General features: G+C 37.9%; 1 long non-coding RNA gene across 1 annotated transcript in view; it reads right to left on the bottom strand.

Moving 5' to 3' along the window:
• The window catches only part of LOC309637383, an 89,498-nt gene that overhangs the window by 2,696 nt on the left and 58,858 nt on the right, over positions 1-27,944 (bottom strand). The gene's annotated exons all lie outside the window — the stretch shown is intronic.

Genomic DNA, 27,944 nt, shown 5'->3' on the forward strand with positions numbered 1-27,944 from the left:
TTTGACAGTGATGTATTCCAATCATCATTTTAACAAGCCAAAGTCCATCTAAAATGTAGACAGATATAATCAGATGTTTAATACAAATTTCTATTATTGTGGATGCGTGAATGAGACTAAAGGTTTGTATCTGGTTTTTGAGAAAACTGAGTAATAATTTCTTGGAACCATTATATTTAAGGTGACATTTAAAAATCAAATTTGCAAACTTTTTTTAACCATAAAGAAAGAAGCCCTGACTACAGCATTACAATAAAATTCACACATCAATTAAAAATTTCATAAAGCTCCCAGACTGACTTTTTAATTACCTTGGAAACTGATGTTTATTTAAAAAATATGAAAAATTGGTGACATGGTACATGGTAGATATTTTCAAATCTGTTTAGGTCAAAAGAGGTTGCCAATCTGGAAAATGTGTTCTTATAAAAATAGCACAGTTAATAAACACACCTGAGTATGATTTTTTTAAAAGTCATATGTAATCCAGTTCTTTTCCTTATAGTTGAATGAATGCATGGTTGTTATTGATTAGGAAATTGTTTATTATATTTGTAATGGTGATGTCTGTGAAGATGTGTGTTGGTAAAATAACTGATGAAAATATTTTCAACCAAATACCACACAGCATTTTCTGGAAATAAAAGTATGGGAATATGCAGAGATGAAGCCAAATATATTATGGATGGAACTCCAGAAGTGGTAACCCACATCAAGTCTCCTGCTACAAGAACACGTTTTTGCAAATAATCTGTTTTTGTAATTTTTCAAGGGCTAGTAAAGAAGTAAATGTTGCTTTAAAAAAATTAGTGGTTTGATCATTTCTTCTTTTGAATAAAATTTATAATTAACATGTTGATTTTGAAAGCTTTCTTTAGTATGCAGATGAACACTGGCTTAGTCAGGAGTAGCAGCTGGTCAAAGTTTTCTAACTTAATATTGAATTGTTATTTTTGTTTATAAAAAAAGAAAGAAAGAAAATGCCATGACAAAGAGTAAAACTTGGATTAATTGAATGAGTCCTTTATAAGTGCACCTTATCAATAAAAGTGGCTCCCGAAGATGAATAATTTGCATTTTAAAAGCTAAACTCTCAGGGGCTTCCCTTGTGGCGCAGTGGTTGAGAATCTGCCTGCCAATGCAGGGGACACAGTTTCGAGCCCTGGTCTGGGAAGATCCCACATGCCGCGGAGCAACTAAGCCCGTGTGCCACAACTACTGAGGCTGCGCGTCTGGAGCCTGTGCTCCGCAACAAGAGAGGCCACAGTAGTGATAGGCCCGCGCACCGTGATGAAGAGTGGCCCCCGCTTGCCACAACTAGAGAAAGCCCTCGCACAGAAACGAAGACCCAACACAGCCATAAAAAATAAATAAATAAATAAGTTAAACTCTCAAATGACAATTACGAAGTAAAGCTAATATTTTCACTGCATGTGACAAGACTACTGGAGCAAAAATAAAGTCTGAGTTAGGAGAGTTCATGGTGGAACTATGAGTTGTTTGAGACTTCTGGTTCATTTACATTAGATTTTTTATATTTATTTATTTATTTACTTGGTTTTAATTTTTTTTTTTTTTGCCATGCCCCACTGGCATGTGGGATCTTGGTTCCCCGACCAGGGATTGAACCCGCACCCCTTCCAGTGGAAGCGCGAAGTCTTAACCACTGGACCGCCAGGGAAGTCCCTACGTTAGAATTTAAAGATTGGCAGTGAACTAAAAATCATCAGTCAGCTTTCTTCAGTGACTGAAAAAAAGTCTTTTGACAAGTAAATATCTTAAGACAGCGGTCCCCAGCCTTTTTGGCACCAGGGACCAGTTTCGTGGAAGACAATCTTTCCATGGACGAGGCGGCGGTGGTTGGGGGAGGAGTGTTCAGGCGGTAATGCAAGCGATGGGGAGCCGCAGATGAAGCTTCGCTCTTGCCTGCCGCTCACCTGCTGTGCCGCCGGGTTTCTAACAGGTCGCGGACTGCACCTGTCCGCAGCCCGGGGGTTGGGGACCTCTGTTTTAAGAGAATAAGGGAGCTGGAATGATCAGAAATGAGTTCCATCTGCCCATACACCAAAGCAATTCAACCCTGTGGTGCACTGTGGTAGGTAGCTATACATTTGTTCTGCCTAACACCCTTTCCCATCCACCTTTGGGTTGCAACCACCTTTCTTTTGGGTGATGGGGAAGAGGGACCAACTGTTTTTGTTTGCCCTGACTCAGTTTTAGCACTTACAGTTCTGTGTATGGGAAACTTTATAGTGCTGGGAAAACAGGAAGCATTGGTGTATGAGATGTGGAGTGGTGACAGGCTCCTTTCTTCCCAGATGTAGGTGTGGCACTTGATCAAGGTGTGATCACTTACTGCATCCTACCCACGTGGTCACAGTGACTGAATGAGAGATGGATTTGAGCAAAGCTGGTCCGTCTCTGCTAGAGGTAACAGGGAAAATGAACACTTTTCAATTTGTACAATTCACCATGACCACCATTTTGATTGCCCTGTGGAAAGATCCTTCCCTAGAAGTGGAGAGCGTGATCATTTGACCCCTGGAAACAGCCACGGATGAAGCCAGCTGCAACCCTGGACTTTAAACTTACTAAACTATAAATTCCCTTCTTGGCTTCAGCTGCTTTGAGTTGATTTTCTTTTTTTTTTTTTCAGTTTTTGTCTCCTTTTTTTTTTTTTTTTTTTAACATCTTTACTAGAGTATAATTGCTTTACAATGTTGTGTTAGTTTCTGCTGTATAACAAAGTGAATCAGCTATACGTATACATATATCCCCATGTCTCCTCCCTCTTGTGTCTCCCTCCCACCCTCCCTATCCCACCCTTCTAGGTGGTCACAAAGCACCAAGCTGATGTCCCTGTGCTATGCAGCTGCTTCCCACTAGCTATCTCTTTTACATTTGGTAGTGTATATATGTCAGTGCTACTCTCTCACTTCGTCCCAACTTACCCTTCCCCCTCTCCGTATCCTCAAGTCCTCTGTCTCTGTCTTTATTCCTGTCCTGCCCCTAGGTTCATCAGAACCATTTTTTTTTTAAGATTTCATATATATGTGTTAGCATACAGTATTTGTTTTTCTCTTTCTGACTTAACTTCACTCTGTATAACAGACTCTAGGCCCATCCACCTCACTACAAATAACTCAATTTCGTTTCTTTTTATGGCTGAGTAATATTCCATTGTATATATGTGCCACATCTTCTTCATTCATGTGTCGATGGACACTTAGGTTGCGTCCATGTCCTGGCTATTGTAAATAGTGCTGCAATGAACATTGTGGTACATGACTCTTTTTGAATTATGGTTTTCTCAAGGTATATGCCCAGTAGTGAGATTGCTGGGTCATATGGTAGTTCTATTTTTAGTTTTTTAAGGAACCTCCATACTGTTCTCCGTTGTGGCTGTATCAATTTACTTTCCCACAAACAGTGAAAGAGGGTTCCCTTTTCTCCACACCCTCTCCAGCATTTATTGTTTGTAGAATTTTTATGATGGCCATTCTGACTGGTGTGAGGTGATACCTCATTGTAGATTTAATTTGCATTTCTCTAATGATTAGTGATGTTGAGCATCTTTTCATGTGTTTGTTGGCAATCTGTATCTCTTCTTCAGAGAAATTTCTATTTAGGTCTTCTGCCCATTTTTGGATTGGGTTTTTTTTGTTTTTTTGATATTGAGCTGCATGAGCTGCTTGTATATTTTGGAAATTAATCCTCTGTCAGTTGCTTCGTTTGCAAATATTTTCTCCCATTTGGAGGGTTGTCTTTTTGTCTTGTTTATGGTTTCCTTTGCTGTGCAAAAGCTTTGAAGTTTCATTCGGTCCAATTTGTTTATTTTTGTTTTTATTTCCATTTCTCTGGGAGGTGGGTCAAAACGGATCTTGCTGTGATGCAAGTCATACAGTGTTCTGCCAATGTTTTCCTCTAAGATTTTTATAGTGTCTGGCCTTACATTTAGGTCTTTAATCCATTTTGAGTTTATTTTTGTGTATGGTGTTAGGGAGTGTTCTGATTTCATTCTTTTATATGTAGCTGTCCAGTTTTCCCAGCACCACATATTGAAGAGACTGTCTTTTCTCCATTGTATACTCTTGCCTCCTTTACCAAAGATAAGGTGACCATATCACCTTATCTTTGCGTGTATGGGTTTATCTCTGGACTTTCTATCCTATTCCATTGATCTATAGTTCTCTTTTTGTGCCAATACCATATTGTCTTGATTACTGTAGCTTTGTAGTATAGTCTGAAGTCAAGCAGCCTGATTCCTCCAGCTCCACTGTTCTTTCTCAAGATTGCTTTGGCTATTCGGGGTCTTTTGTGTTTCCATACAAATTGTGAAATTTTTTGTTCTAGTTCTGTGAAAAATGCCATTGGTAGTTTGATACGGATTGCATTGAATCTGTAGGCTGCTTTGGGGAGTATAGTCATTTTCACAGTGTTGATTCTTCCAATCCATGAACATGGTATATCTCTCCATCTGTTTGTATCATCTTTAATTTCTTTCATCAGTGTCTTATAGTTTTCTGCATACAGGTCTTTTGTCCCCTTAGGTAGGTCTATTCCTAGGTATTTTATTCTTTTTGTTGCAGTGGTAAATGGGAGGGTTTCCTTAATTTCCCTTTCACATTTTTCATCATTAGTGTATAGGAATGTAAGAGATTTCTGTGCATTAATTTTGTATCCTGCTACTCTGCCAAATTCATTGATTAGCTCTAGTAGTTTTCTGGTAGCATCTTTAGGATTCTCTATGTATAGTGCCATGTCATCTGCAAACAGTGACAGTTTTACTTCTTTTCCGATTTGGATTCCTTTCATTTCTTTTTCTTCTCTGATTGCTGTGGCTAAAACTTCCAAAACTATGTTGAACAATAGTGGTGAGAGTGGGCAACCTTGTCTTGTTCCTGATCTCAGATGAAATGGTTTCAGTTTTCCACCATTGAGAACGATGTTGGCTGTGGGTTTGTCATATGTGGCCTTTATCATGTTGAGGTAGGTTCCCTCTATGCCTACTTTCTGGAGAGTTTTTATCATAAATGGGTGTTGAATTTTGTCAAAAGCTTTTTCTCCATCTATTGAGATGATCATATGGTTTTTCTCCTTCAATTTGTTAATATGGTGTATCACATTGATTGATTTGTGTATATTGAAGAATCCTTGTATTCCTGGGATAAACCCCCATTGATCATGGTGTATGATCCTTTTAATGTGCTGTTGGATTCTGTGTGCTAGTATTTTGTTGAGGATTTTTGCATCTTGTTCATCAGTGATATTGGCCTATAGTTTTCTTTTTTTGTGACATCTTTCTCTGTTTTGGTATCAGGGTGATGGTGGCCTCATAGAATGAGTTTGGGAGTGTTCCTCCCTCTGCTATATTTTGGAAGAGTTTGAGGATAGGTGTTAACTCTTCTCTAAATGTTTGATAGAGTTCGCCTGTGAAGCCATCTGGTCTTGGGCTTTTGTTTGTTGGAAGATTTCTAATCACAGTTTCAATTTCAGTGTTTGTGATTGGTCTGTTTATATTTTCTATTTCTTCCTGGTTCAGTCTCTGAAGGTTGTGCTTTTCTAAGAATTTGTCCATTTCTTCCAGGTTGTCCCTCTTATTGGCATATAACTGCTTGTTGTAATTTCTCATGATCCTTTGTATTTTTGCAGTGTCAGTTGTTACTTCTCCTTTTTCATTTCTAATTCTGTCGATTTGAGTCTTCTCCCTTTTCTTCTTGATAAGTCTGGCTAATGGTTTATCAATTTTGTTTATCTTCTCAAAGAACCAGCTTTTAGTTTTATTGATCTTTGTTCTTGTTTTCTTTGTTTCTATTTCATTTATTTCTGCTCTGATCTTTATGATTTCTTTCCTTCTGCTAACTTTGGGTTTTGTTTGTTCTTCTTTCTCTAGCTCCTTTAGGTGTAGGTAGGGTTAGATTGTTTTTTTGAGATTTTTATTGTTCCTTGAGGTAGACTTGTATTGCTATAAACTTCCCTCTTAGAACTGCTTTTGCTGCATCCCATAGGTTTTGGGTCATTGTGTTTTCATTGTCATTTGTTTCTAGGTATTTTTTAATTTCCTCTATGATTTCTTCAGTGATCTCTTGGTTATTTAGTAGCATATTGTTTCGCCTCCATGTGTTTGTATTTTTTACAGTTTTTCCTCCTGTAATTGATATCTAGTCTCATAGCAGAAAAGGGTACAATTTTTGATGAATTGCTGGACTTGGTCTGATGCTGTAGGGAGCTCTGGAGCATAAATTATACCTTGAGTTCCTGCAGTCTTGAGGCTAGGGAGCTGGGCTTGGTTCACTAGTCAGTGGTTGGCTACCAGCCTCCTTGGGGAATGGGCACTCCCAGGCATCTCTAACCTTCCAATAGGAGGTGGCTCCACTAGCGCAGGGGCAATCCTTTGAAGAAGGTTGCTGGTGTAACCTGAGGAGATTCTGAGGGGTTCTGAGCAGGGTAGCTATGTGTTCCCCGAACCTGGGAACAAACACAGTCTTTTAGGGCATCTTTGATTCACTTTGAACAAGATGTTCCTGTTAATCTTTGTTTTTTTTAGTTTGTTGATTTTTTTCTTTTCTGGTCCCTTTGCTAATCTATATCCTACCTCCTTGTGTTTGTTTATACAAAACAATAAAAAAAATTTTTTTAATATTCTTAAACAAAACCAAATACCAGATAGTCTAAAGATTTATATCTAAAAAAGGAAACTATAAACGTCCTGGACGAAGGCTCAGAGCTGCTTTGGGAAGCAGGGGTTTGAGAAGGTCGCATTGCTCTACAGAGGAAATGGAAAGAATTTGTTTTTTATGTTTTCTTTTTTCTTCTGAGAGGGCAAACGCAGAGGAGAGAGGAGTGAGTACAGAAACAACACATGTAGCCAAAAGACTCCTGAGAACCAGAGTGTCTGACGTTTGATTTTTAAGATGCTTGCGTGGCTCCCTAAACAGTCATTGTAGACAGCTACATACTCCGAACCTTGGGTAAATAGGAGCTGCTTTTGGTACAAAAACTAAGGAATGGATTGAAAAGTAGAGATGAAGGAACAGCCCCAAGTTGTACAATGGAGAACAAGCGTTCAGGGGCGGTAGCTAGCACCAGCTGGGCTGTGAGACGGGAACTCCGCAGGGATTTCACAGCGGCCTTGACAGAGGCACTGGGTTTCGTTTTCCCCAAGGCATGGAATATGACCAAGCCAATCTTCTCTAGATCCTTCTGATAACTGAACTGCACTGAGGAAGCTAAAAGCACTTCAAAGTACATTTATAAGGTGGTTTTATAAAATAATATACAATCATAATATGGGAGAAGTAAATTGGGTGAAAGCACAAAATAAAAAATTGGGTGAAAGCACAAAGGCAGAACCAGAACCCAAGAAGTTCCCAGTCCAGGCTTCTGTTATATATTTTTCTTCCCAGCAGCAGTTTGCAATGGCATGAGCAGTGTTACTGATTGCACCTGGTGCTTCTCTGAAAACCTTAACAGTGAAACAGGGAGTCTCAAAAATGGGTTCCTTTAAATCCCCTCTGTGTCATACCTGCCTGAAAAGCAGGAGACGGGGAATAAGAGAAATATATAGTCACCATAACAAATTTCATGTTTTGTCCAAAGCAGTAAAATGAGTGTGTACCCTACCAGGGGGCTATGGTGACAACCAGCTCTTAAGAGTGAATAGCTATGCAGAGGTAGGTTGGGGCTGGGGGCGGGGGCATTGATGCATGAAGTGATCCCTGCAAGGGTGATGAGAGAGTTGGAAAATGAGACGTGGAAGGAAAGAAAGCCCAGAAAGGGGACATTAATGAGTAAGTTACTACAGGGAGTAACCAGAGCTCAGTTCCTCTGGGGACTGTGCAGAATACTCAGAATTGTCTCACAGAGAGAAAAGGAAGTTGGGGTATTTATTGACCAATTCCTGAACCTCTTTGGTTGAAGGTTGTTCTTGGGGTCTTAACTCCACAGCATGCCCTCATTGCCAGGGAAAACCATCAGGGAGAGAAATTCAGGACCTAAACTTATAGAACTGTCTGTAAGCAGGGACAGTGAGAGTTTTGAATGTCCTTTCCCTGGCTTATTTATTAGTTATGTGACTTTTATTATCTGTGCTTCAATTTATTCACCTATAGAAGCATGGTGATAATAATCAAAACTTATAGTGTTTTCATGAGAATTAAATGACAAAAGACATGTATGTAAAATGCTTAGAAAATTCCCAGGAGCCAATTTAATAATATGATTATCATGTTAACTCTGCCATGTTCGTTAACTAATTTGTTAAATGAATTATAGCTAACTCTCATTCTTTGGAAAGATGATAATTTATTTGGCATTAGTTGTCCTTTTTTTTAAAGCAATCTAATGGTTTTTTCTTAACAGATTCTCAGCTTCATTCAATTCTGAATTTTATAATGTTCATAATGAATAGTTATAAAGGTTGTTATCCATGAAGCAGATGACATACAAAGGAATTTCTATACAGCTTGAGCTGCAGATCAGGTTTTATATACAGTCAGGTTTTTATTTTTATGTTTTGGTTTATTTTCTGATGTTATCTCTGCTAAAGGAAATGACCAAAACTCTGCTCCAGATCACCAGGACTGGCACCATGTTTCGGGTGTCACTGTCAGCTACTGCTAGATATTATGATCAAGGGTGAACCCTGAAATTGTAGCAATTTCTAACTGATACCATTTCCAGCCTTCCGCAAAGTCAATGAACATATACCCAAAACTGGAAAGGAAGATATTTCAACTTGGAAAACAGAAAAAAATGGATTCCTAGGACTTCCCTGGTGGTCCAGTGGCTAAGACTCTGTGCTCCCAGCGCAGGGGGCACGGGTTCGATCCCTGTTCAGAGAACTAGATCCCACATGCCGCAACTAAAGATCCTGCAAGCGACAATGAAGATCCCCCATATGGCAACTAAGACCCGGCGCAGCCAAATAAATAAATATTAAAAAAAAAAAAAAGAAGAAGAAAGAAAAAGATGGATTCCTGGGAATTCCCTGGCGGTCCAGTGGTTAGGACTCGAAGCTTTCACAGCCAGGGCCCAGGTTTTATCCCTGGTCACGGGGAATTAAGATCCTGCAAGCCAAAAAAAGAAAAGGATTCCTAATCTACTTTTTGGTTGCTTTTTGCCTTGGATTTCTTCATGTTCAGGTACAATGTTTAGATGTGGTTTATAAATGTGCCCCATGATATGCCATCTATTTATATGTCTGTGATGTGCACAGAAAGTCATCCATTGCTGAGAAAGGACTGAATGCTCAGAGATTGATTTCAGTTTGATCTTCCTGAGAAATTGCATCCTCTATATTAAAGATTGTAATACATTGGCTGTGTGAAAGCCTAGTGAAGAGAGTAAATGTATCCCTGAGGTGTGCCACTCGAGCAAGCCACTTGAAAGTTGGCATTAAAAATGGCATACAGAAATGTGTTCAGGTGATCCTTCATTAAAAAGACCGATGTGAACACTTCTCCCCTCAACAGTAAAGATGCTTCAGTAGGGAAACTCAGTTATATTTGCTGCTTTTTTTTCCTCTTATTTTTTGGCAGCGCCATGCAACTTAAAGGATCTTGGTTCCCCGACCGGGGATTGAACCCGTGGCCCCCGGCAGTGAGAGTACTGAGTCCTAACCACTGGACAACTAGGAAATTCCCTTTTTTTTCCTTTTAAATGAACAATTTGTAGAGCAGTTTTAGATTCACAGCAAAACTGAGTAGAAAGTATAGAGATTTCCCATATACCCCTGGCCTCCACATACACACAGGCTTGCCTACTATCAACATCCCCCACCAGAGCTGTACATTTGTTACCATCCATGATCTACATTGACACCACATTATCACTGTAGTTTATGCTGGGGTTTACTCTTGGTGCTGAACATTCTATGGGTTTGGACAAATGTATAATGATATGTACCCACCATTATAGTATGGTACAGAAGCTTCACTGCCCTAAAAATCCTGTGTGCTCTATCATCCCTCCCTTGCCTCAACCCCTGGCAACCACTGATCTTTTTACTGTCTCCATTGTTTTTGGGAGTCATACAGTATGTAGCCTTTTCAAACTGGCGTTTAAGTTTCCTCCATGTCTTTTCATGGCTTTATAGCTCATTTCTTTTTAGTGCTGAACACTGTCCATTGTCTGGATGTACCATAGTTTATTCTTCATTCACCTACTGAAAGACATCTTGGTTGTTTCCAAGTTGGGACAATTATGAATAAAGCTGCTATAAAGATCCGTGTGCAGGTTTTTGTGTAGACATAAGTTTTCAGTTCATTTGGGTAAATACCAAGTAGTACAATGGCTGGGTCATATGGTAGGGATGTATTCAGTTTCATAAGAAACCGTCAGACTGTCTTCCAAAGTGTCTGTACCATTTTGCATTCCCATTAGCAATGAATGATAATTCCAGTTGCTCCACATCCTCGCTAACATTTGGTGTTGTCAGTGTTTTGGGTTTTAGGTGTGTAGTGTTATCTCACAGTTGTTTTAATTTGCATTTCCCTAATGACATACAATGTGGAGCATCTTTTTATATCTTTATTTGCCATCTCTGAGGTATCTGGTGAGCTTTCTATTCAAATCTTTTGCTCATTTTAAAATCAGGTTGTCTTCTTATTGTTGAGTTTTAAGAATTTGTATATTTTGGATAACAGTCCTTTATCAGACATGTGTTTTGCAAGTATTTTCTCCCAGTCTGTGGCTTGTCTTCTATTCTCTTGACAGTTTCTTCCACAGAGCAGAAGTTTTTAATTTTAATGAGGCCCAATTTATCAATTATTTCTTTCATAGATTGTGCCTTTGGTGTTGCTTCTAAAAATGTTATCACAATGCTCAAGGTCATCCAGATTTTCTCCTTGGTTACCTTCTAGGAGTTTTATAGTTTTACATTTATTTCTATGATCCATTTTGATTTATTTTTTTGTGATGGTCCTAAGTTCTGTGCCTGGATTTTTTTTTTTTTTGCATATGGACACCCAGTTGCTTGTCATCATTTGTTGAAAAAGATTATCTTTTCTCCATTGTATTGTTTCTGCTCTTTTGTCAAAGATCAGCTGACTATATTTATGTGGGTCTATTTCTGGGCTCTCTATTCCATTCCATTGATCTATTGATCCACTGATCTATTCTTTCATAGTGTCAGTCCTCTGACTTTGTTCTTTTCCTTTAATATTTTGTTGGCCATTTTGAGTCTTTTGCTTCTCCATATAAACTTTATTTTTTTTAACATCTTTATTGGAGTATAATTGCTTTACAATGGTGTGTTAGTTTCTGCTGTATAACAAAATGAATCAGCTATACATATATATATAGCTCCATATCTCCTCCTTCTTGCGTCTCCCTCCCACCCTCCCTATCTCACCCCTCTAGGTGGACACAAAGAACCGAGCTGATCTCTCTGTGCTACGCGGCTGCTTCCTGCTAGCTATCTATTTTACATTTGTTAGTGTATATATGTCTATGCCACTCTCTCACTTCGTCCCAGCTTACTCTCCCCCCTCCCGTGTCCTCAAGTCCATTCTCTACTTCTGCTTTTTTATTCCTGTCCTGCCCCTAAGTTCTTCAGAACCTTTTTTTTTTTTTTAGATTCCATATATATGTGTTAGCATACAGTATTTGTTTTTCTCTTTCTGACTTACTTCACTCTGTATGACAGTCTCTAGGTCCATCCACCTCACTACAAATAACTCAATTTCATTTCTTTTTATGGCTGAGTGATATTCCATTGTATATATGTGCCACATCTTCTTTATCCATTCATCTGTTGATGGACACTTAGGTTGCTTCCATGTCCTGGCTATTGTAAATAGAGCTGCAATGAACATTGTGGTACATGACTCTTTTTGAATTACGGTTTTCTCAGGGTATATGCCCTACAGTGGGATTGCTGTGTCATATGGCAGTTCTATTTTTAGTTTTTTAAGGAACCTCCATACTGTTCTCCATAGTGGGTGTATCTATTTACATTCCCACCAACAGTGCAAGAGGGTTCCCTTTTCTCCACACCCTCTCCAGCATTTATTATTTGTAGAATTTTTATGATGGCCATTCTGACTGGTGTGAGGTGATACCTCATGGTAGTTTTGATTTGCATTTCTCTAATGATTAGTGATGTTGAGCATCCTTTCATGTGTTTGTTGGCAGTCTGTATATCTTCTTTGGAGAAATGTCTGTTTAGGTCTTCTGTCCGTTTTTGGATTGGGTTGTTTGTTTTTGTGATATTGAGCTGCATGAGCTGCTTGTATATTTTGGAGATTAATCCTTTGTCAGTTGCTTCGTTTGCAAATATTTTCTCCCATTCTGAAGGTTGTCTTCATATGAACTTTAGAATCAGTTTGTTGATATCTACAATATAATTTGCTGGGATTTTTATTGAGATTGTGTTGAATCTACAGATTAAGTTGGGCTGAACTAACGTCTTGACAATATTGAATCTTCCTATTGATGAACATGGAATATCTCTACATTTGTTTAGTTCTTTTTTGTAATCTTTTATCAGAGTTTTGTAGTTTTCCTCATATAGATCTTGTTGCTGATCTTTTTAAAGTACGTATATGAAAACATATACATACTAGCTGCAATTTTATCATATTTAAATTTTTTCCAGCTATTCCTTTATTTTTATGACTATATTTATATTATATGGTAAAACACAACCAAGCTATTGGCCAATTTCAGAAAGTTTCCAATTAACATCAATTAAGTGGTGAAAAATAGCTGCAAATGATAACAACTTTTGATCAATCAGTATTGGAAGAATCATGGAAGAAAGAGTTCTTTGGATATTGTTCATCCCCAATAAGAATATAGCTCAATGACCAGCACAAATTATACTAACATTGATACTTAAAGCTAGTCACAATTTTGAATCTCTTTTGTGAAGCTAGCATATTAGGTAAAATAATTTTTTTAAGTGTCAAGGTCAAGAAGCACAAAAATACAAAGAAGCGTTGTTGAACTGTTCCAAATTAAAGGAGACTAAAGAGACATGACAATTAAATGCAATACATGATCCTGGATTGGACCCTGGACTGTGGGAAAAACAGCTATAAAGGTCAATATTGGGACAATGCATGAATTTTAATATGGATTAGATGATAGTACTGCATCAATGTTTCACTTCCTGATTTTGATCATTGTACTGTGCCTCTATAGGAGGATGTCCTAGTACTTTGGAAATAGACACTGAAATATTTAGAAGCGGAGGGCATGATGTTTTCAATTTTCTTTCCTTTTTTTAAAACTATAGTCACCATGCTGTACATGTATACATATAAAAATGTACACATACATTTTTATATAGAGGGAGATAATGAGAAAGTTAATACAGGAAAGTGTAAACAAACTGGGTAAAGAATATATGAACAATCTTTGTACTCATCTTGAAACTTTTCTGTAAGTTAGAAATCATAACAAAATTAAAAGTCACCAAACCAAGAAAAAGCTTTAAGTCCAAAAAGTTTAAAAATCATGTATTTGACATATTTTCCTGACTTCATTCTAATAATTCAGACTTTTTTCAGCCCATTCAATAGACTATTTGGCCTAAGGATGTAAACATAAGGGAAAAACAGTTTAAAATACTACATAATGTTCTCTTAATACATGGCTGCTAGATAGAAAATATAAAATTGAAGAGAAAGAAAGACTTCATCTTAGATTCTTATAATCTTTTGTTTCACTATTCGTGAAGTTAACTCTGTTGGAAAGATGATAGTGTATGTAAGTAGATTTTTTTCTTCAATGAAAGAGACCTGGGAGAAGATGATATGTCTCTGTCTTCATGAGAAATGAGAAGTGTTTAGAGGTAAAGGGGCGTATCATCAGCAACTTACTCTCAAATGGTTCAGAAAATGACAAATGAAAGAGAGGGAGGCTAATAAAGTAAAAGTGGCTTAAGGTTAACAAATGGTAGATTGAGATGAAGAGTGTATGGGAGTTCTTTGTATCACTTTCTCTCTCGCTCTCTCTCTCTTTTTTTTTTGGCTGCAACTTTTCTGTAAGTTTGAAATTATTATGAAATACAAGATTACAGAAAAAGTCCCCGAACATGTATTATGAGTTATCAGATGGTCCTCCTCACAGCCCTTCCTCTCTAGTGCCAGAACAAATTCCAGATCACACGATCTGCTTTCTGAGGCAGCTGTCCACATGGGCATATGTCTGGATCCACCCCAGTTGGCAATGCATATTTCTGCAGCCTGCATCTCAAGCCCTCTGACTACCTGCCAGTGAGCCTGACTCAGGCTAGGACGTCACTACCCTGAGAAACTCGGTTGGGACTGGTCAGACTGGCTAGGGTCTTCTGGCCGTATATACTGTTAGGCAGGCGAGTAGCACCAACAGGTCCATTAAAAAATATATGCTGTTTAGTTGAAGCTCTGAAAACAAAACAAAACAAAACCTAGTTTGCTTCAAAAACAGGAGACTAGACTGAGGTTTTCTGTTTGCTGGTAGATCCTGAGCAGCTGAGCCCGCTGAGTCTTGCAACGGATGCCTGCAGCCTGGCTGGCAAGGACCACTGTGGCCTCTTCCCCAAACCCCGGTCTCTGTGATTACAGTTTTTATTTACATGATTTCCTTCGGTATAAAATCAAGGTCAGGGAGCACATTCTTCCCCACAAAGACAGTGATTAAAGCAGTGTGTGGACTGACATTCAGTCTGACCTTTTTATTTGCATGTCCTTTCTTGCTTCCTATACAGCTGGTATGTCACCCTTACTGATATGAAAGAACATTTTCCAGACTCTCAATATTATTATCAATATTAGGTAACATTAATTAGAAGGGGAATTTATTTTATTGGATTTAGGATATTTAGTATATCACAAATGGGATAGCTAAGAAGTATGTAACTTGTAGTTAACAGAGGATTTGAAAGGAAGACATACATTCATACGGTGATGTATGCTTAGTGAAAATTTTTTTGTGAATAATTTAGTGAAAAAAATAATGCATTGAATCAGTAGAATTAGATAAATATGTTTTGATCAGCATGATACTTAAGGGCACAGGCACTGATAATGAGGAAGAGGCAGTTGAGTTTCTGCACTCTTTCAGTCAAAAAGTGAAGTGAGACAAGAGCTGAGATTGTACCAAGGGGAACGGAGGTCTTGACTGAGAACAGATTGCATAACCTTATGAGTGCACAGGAAGCACCTCTGCCTATGCTAATTACATTATAACGAGCAAAACCAAGTGAAAATAACATAAATTGTATACAAGAGCCAATGGGACACTTGTAAGGACTATTGGGCATAACATTTAGAAGGAGTTTCAGGAAAAGATAAAGCAATTAAATCACCTGGGGGAAAGGCATAGATTTTATTTAATTTAGTTTTTTAAACTGTATTTCATCAGTCTTATCTAAGTCATATAGAGAAAAGAAATTCTTTCCAGTAAGCCTGTTTTCCAGAATGCAAAAGCGTGTGTGTGTGTCGGGCGGCATGGGTGCGGGTGGGAGTGATTTTCCTAACTCTCCCTGTTTCCCAGGAGCTCAGGTAAAGTTAAAAATTGGCGGTGTCTTTGGGGCAATTTCATCCACTCTGTGAGCCCCCTTTACTTTATCCTCAAAATGAGACCTTGGAGACTTTTAGGCGAGGAATTCTAATGACCCTAGGACACTCAGGAGCACAGAAATAGCTCAGAAGCTCCAGTTCTGGGAGCAGGTAAGAAACCGGAGAGCAGGGCAAGGAGCTGGGAAATCAACAAAGGGAGGGGAGTTACTATTAAAGTCTCCTGAGTACTCCTTACTACTAAAGTACGAATTGCAGAGCCTTTTAGAGACACTTGGCTTCCTGGGGAATCAGAAAGGCCCTCGTTTTCAGGGAGAACTACGGTTCCTCTGTGGGCATAGATTTTAGGTAAAAGGGATACACTGTACCTGTGAGTTCCTAGCACATTATTGACCAGGGGATTTTTGCAGAAACTAATGCCTGTGGCCGGCGATTTGTTATGTAAGTGAATACTGAAACACCCACCTTTGAGTAAATATCAACAACCTTTTTTGCACTTAATGTGTTTATTTGAAACTTTGCACATGTCTTACTAAAGCATTCTAATATTTCGTTAGAGTGTGATAGGCAGTATAGCAGGCACCTCTAGGCAGGGGAACAGAACATCTATTACAAATATACTGTGTTTCACTTCGCTTTCCCCTGGAAGAGCAGACTCTACACTTTCTGGCAGCATTTTTTTTTTTAGTCCTGCGGGTATTATTTCCTCTAGAATATGTTCTTTTATTTTACCTGATAGTCGACAAAGTGGATCTTTGCCGGGAGCTCTTTTAGAAATGCCACAAAAAGGACCAGGTGCGGGACTACCACTGCATTCACCAGAATGGTCAGTTACCCATTCTCTAGCTACTGCCAACAAAAATTGTTTGTAAGTCATTTTATTCTGTGCATTAAGGCTACAATAAATTTTAAACGCATTGAATAAATTGCAATTACTCAAATAGAAGCCCAATTTCTTACACCATTTTCGAGTTTTCCGGAGGATATTGAAGTTTGCCAGATATTGATCGGATCAACCAACTTCTTTCATATATTTATTATACTCTAATATACAAGTGGGCTTAGTTATCTGATGGCCAGTCCTCCTGTCTTCCTTTCCTGTAGATGCTATGGAGGCGTCATGAGTAGTTGTCACCGTGTGGACTAGCCTCTTGTCTTTCCATATAAGAAGAATCACTTCTCCCTTCCGTAAGAATGTCATTTCTGAGACTTCCCTGGTGGCACAGTGGTTAAGAATCTGCCTGCCAATGCACGGGACACAGGTTCGAACCCTGGCCTGGGAAGATCCCACATGCCGCGGAGCAACTAAGCCCGTGCCCCACAACTACTGACCCTGTGCTCTAGAGCCCGTGAGCCGCAACTACTGAGCCTGCGTGCTGCAACTACTGAAGCCCGTGTGCCTAGAGCCTGTGCATCAAGAGAAGCCACCACAATGAGAAGCCCGCGCACCGCAACGAAAAGTAACCCCCACTCATCGCAACTAGAGAAAGCCCACACACAGCAACAAAGACCCAACGCAGCCAAAAAACAAAAGAACGTCATTTCTCCCCTCTGTAGATTTTTAGATTTCTCCTTTAATTGGTTTGGTAGACCATGAGTCTCTTTTATAGTCCCACAAACTCTGGTTTTATTTTTCAACAGTGTTTCAGATGTGGACACACTGTTGTAATAATTGTCTTGGTAAATATGGTGCCATGAACCAAGAAAAGGTTGTAGGACTGATGATATTGTTTCTTGCATTTTCTTTCCTTCACCCATGTAAATCTCAAGGTTGCCTATATATCCAGTTTCACTTTTGCTAACCACCCTGACCAAAATTCCATATTTTGTAAGTTTTCTGGGATTATAGGTTTTGAATCTGAGTCATCCTCTCCACTTTATCATTGCCTCTTCAAGTGATAGCTCTTGTTTGAGTATACAGATCGATTGAAATTTTGGTAGAAAATAATCCAAAAGAGGTTTAACTTTTAAAATTCTGTCTGCAGGAAGTGGAGTTTCCGAGTTATCGTTAAAGTGAAGAAATGTCATTATTTGTTCGAAACCTCTTCTCGTCATAATCTTCGGAAAGATAGGTGTTTCAAGTAAGGGATCAGTCAACCAATATTCTTTCCAGTGTGACTTTCTTATTTGTCTTATCAAAATTATTAATCCATTGGTTATAAAATTCCACAAGACTTGGGTGTACAAGTCTTGGGTGTACAAATTCTCCACTGAATTTAACCTCATCTCAAGCCATTAAAAAAAAAATTGTCCTAAAAAAAAATTATTAATCCAAGAAACTTCATGTCACTATTGGTTACATCAGTCCATTTTAAAGCCTTATCATACTTTTTATATGATTTTTCATTCTGTTGGTGATACACGTTTGTTTGAGAAGCAACCAACTCGAAAAAGTCGTTACCAAAAATTAATTCTGTTATTTCACTACCACTTTGCGGGTTATTACATTCAATAGTTACACCTGACACACCTGTAAAGTCTTCTAATTTTCGTGAAATGTTGTCTTCAATCCATTCTTCTGCAGAAGCAAAGGAGCATTCTCCAGCACCATGAGTTTCATTTTCAGTTTCCGTATCAGAAACAATCAGTAAGGTTTTTTGTCTTTTTGCTTGGTCTAATATTCACAACGTCCGAATCAGAACTATATTCAGAAGAGCTATCATCTTCTGAGACACTAGTATATATGTCGCTCGGACAGTCAGAGAAAGTATCTGCATAAAATTCACCAAAATATTCTTCTTCACTCAAAATTTCGCGGTGCTTCGTTTTTGAAAATTTTACAGTAATAAACTTGCGTTTACAATATACACAAGGTTGGAACAAAAACCTAACAGACCAAAATGTGAATGATAATGACGATCATAAGTTGTCTAAAGAACGCTTGATCAATGTTAAGCTCTAACAACTTCGCACGGTGATGTTAATTATATCACTCTCTAAAAATGTATTGATACATCTCTGGTCAATAACGTGCGGGTAACAAAAGCCGTATTAATTACGTCTCTGGTCAGTAATGTGCTAGGTATCCGGCCACTGCACATACCTATCATTTCTCCCACTGGCATAGCTACAACCTGTGAAAATCAACCAAGGATCTCTGGATCCGCATGGCCTCGCCTGTCTTGCTTCCCAGTGCTACTGCATGGAAAACACCTGGAAATGGAGACACCAAGCTCTCTCTTCTCACAGCTTTTAAGGATTGCTTTTGTTATGCACGTGAGAGGAGCCAGCCACTCCTCCCTGCTCCAGAGGAGGATGGAGATGAAGGTGAGATGCGTCAAACTTAAAACACAAAATGTTCTCCTGGAATGTGGGTTTGAGATGATAAACAGAACAAGAAGTCATTGAGCACTTTTCCCTTATATATGCCAAGAGCTGACTCCTGCTCTGCATAAATAGTTTTGACCAAATAAAGAGCTAAATATCTGTGAGAACGCATACATTATGGCCATTTATTTTCTATGTACCACAGTGTCATTTAATAAATAAATGTTGCCAATAGTTCATTTTGCTAGCTCTCCAAGCCTAATGTTTGTCATTTGTTGGGTGGATAGCCAAGATTTCTTTTTTTTTTTTTCCTTGAGCACAAGAGTCAGCCTGCTCTTAGAAGCTTTGAAACCAAGCATTAACTTCTCCTCTCTAGCTATGAAAGTCCTATATGGAATCTTCTTCCAATATAAGGCTGTTTTGCCTACACTGGAAACCTGTTGTGTAGTGAAGCCACCTTCATTAATGGTTTTAGTTAGATCTTCTGGATAACTTGCTGCAGCTTCTATATCAGCACTTGCTGCGTCACTTTACATTTTTCAATTATTTTGTTATTGAGGTATAGTTGACTTAGATTATTATGTAAGTTTCCAGTATTTCACCTTGTACTTTTATGTTATAGAGATAGCTTCTTTCCTTAAACCTCATGAACCAACCTCTGCTAGCTTCCAACTTTTTTTTTTTTTTTTATCACAGCAAATTTGATTACAATGGTTTGTTCTAGGTGTGCAAGATGTGGTTCTTTCACACATATACATGTATCTATTCTTCCTCTCATCCTTTTCCCATGTAGGTTATGACACAATGTTGAGTAGTCTTCTCCTGGTCTTCCGTACGTCTTTGGTGATTATATATTTCACATGGTTTGTATATCTCTGTTAACCCCAATATGGTAATGTATCCAATCCTCATCCCTTTCTATTTGGTGAACCATAAGTTTTTTTTTTTTTTTCCACACACACACACACTGTATTTTATTTTTACAAGAGATAAATAGACTGACACCAAGCATTGTACATGGATGACCACAACAAAAGCAACAATGATTGCAATTACCAAACATGAAACACACTCATACTATGTCATAATATTGACATTCAGTCCAGTAATCCTCCACTGTAACAGCTCCTTTACTTTGCAGTGAAAATTGATTTGTATATTCTTTGCCTCTGAGTCCTTGTGGGATTTTTTTTTTTTTAATTCAGACAGAAAGTCACAAAAATTATACTCATCCTCATCAGTTCACTCAGTCCCATGTAATTAATTTTTTTTTCATCTTGATCTTTTGTTAGCACTTTTATGAGTTCATCAGTTTTTCATTAGAGATCTGAAAATGCTTATTCATTCAGTTCAGCAGTACAGTCAGTTACCAGAAACCTGTACTTGTCCGAGTCTTTTCCATGAATTTCTTGAAGATGAAAGCCTTTTATAGGAACATATTTGCAAAATCATCAGAGTGCACCCAGAACTGTCTGTAAATGACAAAAGACTGTCTGTAAATGACAGATGTAGAGAATGGACATATGGACACCAAGGGGGGAAAACTGCGGTGGGGTGGGGATGGTGGTGTGCTGAATTGGGCGATTGGGATTGACATGTATACACTGATGTGTATAAAATTGATGCCTAATAAGAACCTGCAGTATAAAAAAACAAACAAACAAAACAACTAATACTGAACTTTCATTGGGTTATTTCTATGGAAATATGTTAATATAAATGTTTCAGACATTACATGAAATTTCTAAAAATCTTATATTTGTATTTGTATGGAAATATGTATGGAAATATGTTAATATAAATGTTTCAGACATTATATGAAATTTCTAAAAATCTTATATTTGTATTTGTATGGAAATATGTATGGAAATATGTTAATATAAATGTTTCAGACATTACATGAAATTTCTAAAAATCTTATATGTTCTGGTATAATGTTATAAGTAATAATCCTAGTTATTACTTTAAAATGTATATCTCAGAAATAACTAATTTTCTTGTCAACTGCATTATTATGAACTTTCATCAAATCTTTAACAGTGGTCATTTTTAAGTCTTTTGTCATTTACAGACAGTTCTGGGTGTACTCGGATAGCCAAGATTTTTGATGATAATTTAATTTACTCCTATTTTGTTACTCAGAATGAAACTTTGAATGATGTTTTTCTAGTTTTGATCTCTTCCCCTGTGTTTATAACAAGATCTATTAGCTACATTGTTTTGAAATTAGATAGTCGTGGTGACACCTCCGCAAATATACCCCAAACCACTGAATTGTACACTTTAAGTGGGTGCCTTTTATGGTATGTAAATTATATCTCAATAAAACTGTTGTTTCAAAAAAAAGTGCCAACTTTTTGTTTAATATTGCAGTTAAAGAACAGAGAGAGACTTGCTTATGAAACATAGCTCACGTGGGTAAAGGAATTATGATTGGATATTATCCCTGCCAATCTTTACTGCCCTAAAGACAGGTTTTATACGGGGTTGGAGAAACCATCTTCTTTGAAGCAGGTGTCTTACGGAGAAGGAAATCTCCCTTTCCCGAAAAAGGTGGGGGATCAGATCTTGCTTGGACATCTCACAAGCAGAAGACTGAGACTATTTAAGAAAAGGACTGAAACCAGTGAGGTAGTGCCTGAATGTTGTACATTATGGTTTTTTTTTTCATAGAGCAGTAGTTCCCAAACTTCACAGCACATTGGAATCACCCAGGGAGTTTTAACAATATGAATGTCTGGGTCTCACTTCAAGAGATTCTGATTTACTTGGCCTGAGGTATGGCTGGGGTTTGGAATTTTAAAAGCTTCACTAGTGATTCTAATGTGCAGACAAGGTTGAGATGCACTGCCGTGGAGAAAAAGGAGTGGCAGAATATCTGACTAGTTTATTAGTCCCTTGGTGCTCTGAAATTTCCACTTACTGCTCACTTTTAAAAGCTTAAATTTATGCCTAGCCCAGATGAGTGATGTTCGCAAGGGCCTAGAACAGCTAAGTTATTCTTAGTGGCTGTGTTTAGGTTACTATTTTCATTACTAATTGTAAGCTTCCGAGAACCATATCTCAATGATTGATATAATAGATGACTTGGGGATATAGAACACACAACAGAGAGCATCAAAGCTCTTAAGTTTAACAAAAGTAAAAAACCACATAGAAAGAACTCAAAACACCATGGCTGAGATAAACTAATCTGGTTAATTGAACTTTAGCTAAAATGAGTTGTCCTTTAAGAACTATCTAAAAGCTATCTTTGGGAATTCCCTGGTGGTCCAGTGGTTAGGACTCTGCGCTTTCACTGCTGAGGGCTTGGGTTCCATCACTGGTCGGGGAACTAAGATCCCATAGCTGTGCGGAGAGGCCAATAAAGAAAAAAATACATCAAAAAAAAATAAATAAAAGCCATCTTAAAGACTGTTAATGATTTTGAAGAACCAGCTTTCTGAGAAAGTCACAGTTAATCCTTTATCTTAAAATTATGAATAATGTGACATTACTTTTCCTCAGAAACCTCAAAGTGCTTGAGAATCACAGACCAGTGCTCTTGGTATCTCAACTTCAGAAACACTTGCAGTGGTTCATTGTTTCCATCAACAGTGAATTATACCTAACACCGCACCTGTAGTGCCTGTATGTCTCCTTTGACTTTTTTAAATTTGATTTTTAAAAACCAAACTTTTCCATGTAAAATGTGCATAGTTCTGTATACATATTATAGTACAATAAAAATTTTAAAAAATTATACCGATAAGTAATGTAAAAAGTCAAATAGGTCAGTAAACCTGATAGCAAGAAGCAGCAATCAGCTACCTCCTACCCCCTTTTCCTATTCTTGCTTTCCACTTCCCAGGAGTAACCTCTTACTTAGCTGGTTTTTTAGTATTTATTGCCATATTTCTAATTACCAGTTTATGAGGTTATTTCTTTGTTTTTCAAAACTAAACATTAGCTACCATCTTTTCAAAATGGAAATTGAAGACTTATTTTTCTTACACTCCCATCTTCCTCTCATCTCCACTTCTTCTCATCTCATTTTCCAGGTATAATTACATCACGATTTGTGGTTAGCTGAATATTTATGGTTTATTTTATTATGGACTACGTAACTTCTGTTTACTATTGAGCCACAAAGAAAACTGTGATTGTATTTCCTTTCTTGTGTAACTTTTTGTTTATTCAACCTATGAATATATAACTGCCTCAGTTTTTTTGTTTGATTGTTTAATACTTTCTACACTCATCATTAATTCATCCTCAAAATCTTTGTCAGAGTGGTAAAACTCCTCCCAATGACCATAAACACTTAGTAGTTTATCAATTCAACTGTTTTCTTTAAAGGCATCCTTCCTGGAGCCCTCTGTCCTGTTCTAGTCTAGGGTGGTACATTTCTAGGTGGGTTACACAGCAGCCATGAGACTTCATTTCACCATAAGTTAAGGAATTCCCTTCTTCTGTCCCTGGTGTCATGTTTCCAAGATTTTCCCTTTCTTGGTTTACACCCTTGCCTTGTAAGCACATCCTCCACTGAAAGATAAATTATTTGAGACCTGGCATCTCTGACTGTGTATTTATTCTACCCTCATACTTTGGTGGTTCAGTTATAGAATTCTATGTCGTAATTAATTTTCTCTTACATTTTGGAAGGCATTGCTCGAAGATCTTCTGGAGTCCATTCTTTTTGTTGAGAAGCTTTATAATGCTTTATTTATTTCAATTGCGGAGAAATTTCAGGTGGATGTGTCTGGAAATGGTTCTTTGTAACTTGTTTTGCTGAGCACTCTGTTGCAATCTGGAAACTGATGTCCAGATAAGATAAAACTTATTTCTTTGAAAAATTTCTCATTTATATCGCTCTGTTTTTTCTGTCCAGAACTATTTGTTACACATTAGACTTCTTGGATTAGTTGCGCTCACTAATTTTTGTATCTTTTTTTTTTCTTCTATTTCCAATATCTTTGATTTTTGTTCTACTTTCTAGGAGAATTTTTTCTATCTTATTTTCCAAACTATCTATTGAATTTAAAAAATTGGTTGTTATATTTTTATTTCTAAGAACTCTTTCTAATCCTCTTACTGTACTTTTAAGAAATCTGTTTTGTGTCATAGATGTAACTTCTTCTGTTATCTCCCTGAAGGTTCTTACAGATTTTTTCCTGTTCCCTGCATATTCTATTTACCTTAACTTTCTTTTTCTTTATCTCTGTATTTCATTATAGGATGTTTCCTTAAATGTTTATTTAAGGAGGATAACAAAAATCTATTGGAAGCTTTGTATGTGTGAGTCAGATAACTAGGGGGTGATCAGGCAAGAACATAGATGTTTGATTGGCACTTCACCAAATGTCAGGATCTGTAGGTTTTTTTCCTCTTGACTAAGTCAGTTTTCCCAGAGAGTAATCCTTCAACATCCTGCTGAGGTTATGGGTTGAACTGTGTTCCCCCCAAAATATGTTGCAATCCTCAACTCCAGTACCTCAGAAGGTGACCTTATCTGGAAATAGGGTTGTTGCAGATGTAATTCATTTAGATGAGGTCATACTGGAGTAGGGTGAGTCTTTAATCCAATATGATGGTGTCCTTATAAGAAGATGAGACAGAGTGACACACAGACAAGAGAGAACCACCATGTGAGGATGGAGACCGAGATTGGAGTGATGCATCTGCACCAAGGAATACCTTGGGTTACCAGAAGCTGGAAGAGACAAGGAAGGATCCTAGAAGCTTTGGAGAGCATGACCCTGCCAACACCTTGATTTCGAACGCCTAGCTCCTAAACTGTTGGACAATACATGTTGTTTAAACCACCTAATTTGTAGTACTTTGCTACAACAGCCCTAGGAAACTAATACAGATGCATAAGCCTGGTTTTCAGGAATCAGCAGGGAAATTATGCTAGAGGTTGATTGCATTCAGTATCTAGACTTTTATTTATTCCCCCCTTCTCACTATGGCACTCTCAGCTCTGCCTCAGATCCTCTTTCGCTCAATTTTTCCAGTATCTAAGCCTCCAATATTATGCTATAGTGGAGGAAGGATAGCCTTCTGGTGGTACAGGGTGGGGGAAGTCACCTTTTATTCTAAACTGGTGTTTAACTGCTCTTTATACATATAATCAGCCAATCCTCCCACACTCTCATCCTACCTTCAGAAGTACTTGGTCCTTCTGAGTTCAATTCTTTTCTGAGGTTTTTGCCCTTCGACTAAGTTTGTTCTAAACTGCTCCCCCCACAGTTGAAGGGTAAGTAGGCTTTCAGCTTTTTCAGTGCTGTTAAGTCTGCTTTTTTGGTTGTCAATATTTTGGCTTTTATGTTTTATTCTTATGAGTCTATATCTTTTTAAAAAAATCATCTATGATTATTTTGGTGAGGATTCAGGAAGGAGTAGAGAAATGGATGTGCTCAATCAAGCATGTTTAGCTGGAAATCCAAACATATAACTTTTTAGAGGATCTAGTTGCCAGCTAAGTAGAAATAGAACTTGTTCAACTTGATAAAACCTACAGCTAATATAATATTTAATTATATATAATGGCAAAGGTATATAAGAAGTATATAATATACTTAATGGCAAAAGATTGAATGCTTTCCCCCTAAGATCAGGAACAAAACAAGTATGTTTACTCTCACCACTTTTACTCAACATTGTACAGGAGATGCTAGCCAATGCAATCAGGTAAGTTTTGCTTTTTGGAACTTTCTGGAAAAGAAAATTTTTTTTTCTGAATACTTTCAGATTGGTCGAGTCTGTGGATGTGGAACTCATGGATACAGAACCCATGGATACAGAAAGCCAACTGTAGTTAACTGTATGTCAAGTGTACCTCAATAAAGTTGTTAAAAATTCAGCTCAGAGAAAGATAAATATCATATGATATCACTTATATGTGGAATCTAAAAAAATAATACAAATGAACTTATTTACAAAACAAAAATAGACCCACAGACATAGAAAACAAACTTATGGTTACCAAAGGGGAAGGGGTGGAGGGAGGGATAAATTAGGAGTTTGGGATTAGCAGATACACACTACTATATATGAAATAGATAAACAACAAGGACCTACTGTATAGCACAGGGAACTCTACTCAATGTTTTGTAATAACCTATAATGGAAAAATATCTGAAAAAGAATAACTGAATCACTTTGCTGTACACTTGAAGCTAACACAACATTGTAAATTAACAATATCTGAATTTTTTAAAAAGTGCTGCAATAAAAAAAATAGACTCAACTCCAGTCATTTTGGTGAGGTTTCTGGATGGAGCAGAGAAATAGATGTGCTTCATCCACCATGTTTAACTGAAAATCCAATCACATAACTTTTTAAAGAATCCCATTCTCATTTCAAGAACATAAAAAAAAAATGTTTGCTTGCTGTATTTCTCTCTATTACTCATTAATACTCCCATTCATTTATGCCTCATCTTGTTCCCAACCCAACCAAGTTCTGGGTTGGGTAGTAGGGATGGGCTCCAATGCAATTAATTACCAAAGGTGCCTGGAATGTTACTGCCTGTAGTTAAATCAAGTACAAATCTGTCCCTGAAGCAAGAGAACAGAACAAACAATGTTTCAAGTTCTTTTCTTTTCAATAAATGCCTTGAGTAGTCATGTTATAAATGGCTACTCTCAAAAATGAAGGAGGCAAGTAAATTAGTGTGTCTTAGCATTTGCAGTTTCATATGTGCCCCCTCGCTCCTCACCCCTTCGTCCAACCCTTATTCAAGTCTTAATAGTATCAGAAAAAGACCTCGACTCTACAGGTTCCTGGGATGGGTGGAGTGAGCATGAATGATGTACACATGTATGGTATGCCCAGGACATGTGTGGGCATGTCAGAGGCACGCCTATCCCATGATTGGTGAATCTAGATTGGAATTCTTTTCCTCAGAACTGCTTTAATCATGCATTACTTCTTTTTAATAAAAGGAGCCTCTGGTTTTACCAGTTATATTTTCCTTACAACCCCAGTAGACAAATAATGGTTTTCATTTTAGATGTTTTTGTTCTCACAGTTGAATGGGAAAGTCCCAAAATGATAGGGAATTTTTCTTGTATATAATTCAGAAACAGAAACTCCCAGATCTCAAAGATCCTTAAAATAGAAATCAGAAGGCTCCAGTCTGGAATAGTACCTTACAAATGAGGTAAAGCAATTTACTAAGTTGTTAAAGGAAGGAAAAGAAAGAAAATTGGGGAGGATGAGCCCTTTGAAGGTAGTGTCCGTGTTTTATTACCTCTGTACTCATAGTGCCAAGCATAATAGGTAGACATCTGTTGTGCATCTATCCTTTGGGGTGTCATTTGCATTCCTCTCCTCTTACTCTGATACCAGACCACCTCTTTCCTGTGGGGAAGTCCTATCATGTGGATCTGGTGATATTCTCAGTGTTCACTCACCCACAGGTGAAATTTCCTGGCTGAAATTTTCTATTTTTTTCATTTGTCTCAGGGATGTTCAAAATTTCTTATTGAAGCATTCTTTATGATGGTCTCTTTAAAATCCCTGTCGGATAGTTCCAATGTCTGTGTTATCTTGGTCTTGCCATCTGTTTGTCTTTTCTCATTCTAGTGGAGATTTTCCTGATTTGTGAGAAAAGGATTTCTTTTTAAAATTAGTTCCAGACATCCTAGTTATTATGTTTCGAGATCTGTCTTATTTAAATCTTCAGTTTTAGCAGGTTTCCTTGGACACCACACCAGTGGAGGAAGGGTGATGCTGCCTTTCACCGCCACGTGGGAGTGGAAGCCAAGCTCTCCACATCATCTCCACGGAAGCTTTGGAGGATGGAGGGCTTTTTACCTGGATGACTCAGGTGAAAGTCCTGGCTCCTCACTCGGCCTTCTCTGACACCACTCCAGTGTGGGGAGAGGCAGGGAGGAGCAGGCCTCATTCCAGCTGGGTGAGGATGGAAGTCTAGGCTCTCCACTCAACCTCTGTTGACAAGGGTGGAGGTGGGGCCTCAGTTTTTCCTGAGGCATTTGGCTGCAGTAGGGCCATTATTGTCTAAAAGTTTTCAGTCTTGCCAGACTGCCCCTTTCCTGTCCTTTGGCTAGGAAGAATGGGGTTTTCTTGGACTTTTTTTTTTTTAATCTACATCTGTTGGCATTTCTAGGTTTTAGCTTCTCCAGGACCCAGCTGAGAATATGAGGGAAAAAGAAAACCTAGGG

Source organism: Balaenoptera physalus, assembly GCF_965194825.1.
Source record: "Balaenoptera physalus genome assembly, chromosome: 11".
NCBI lineage: Eukaryota > Metazoa > Chordata > Mammalia > Artiodactyla > Balaenopteridae > Balaenoptera > Balaenoptera physalus.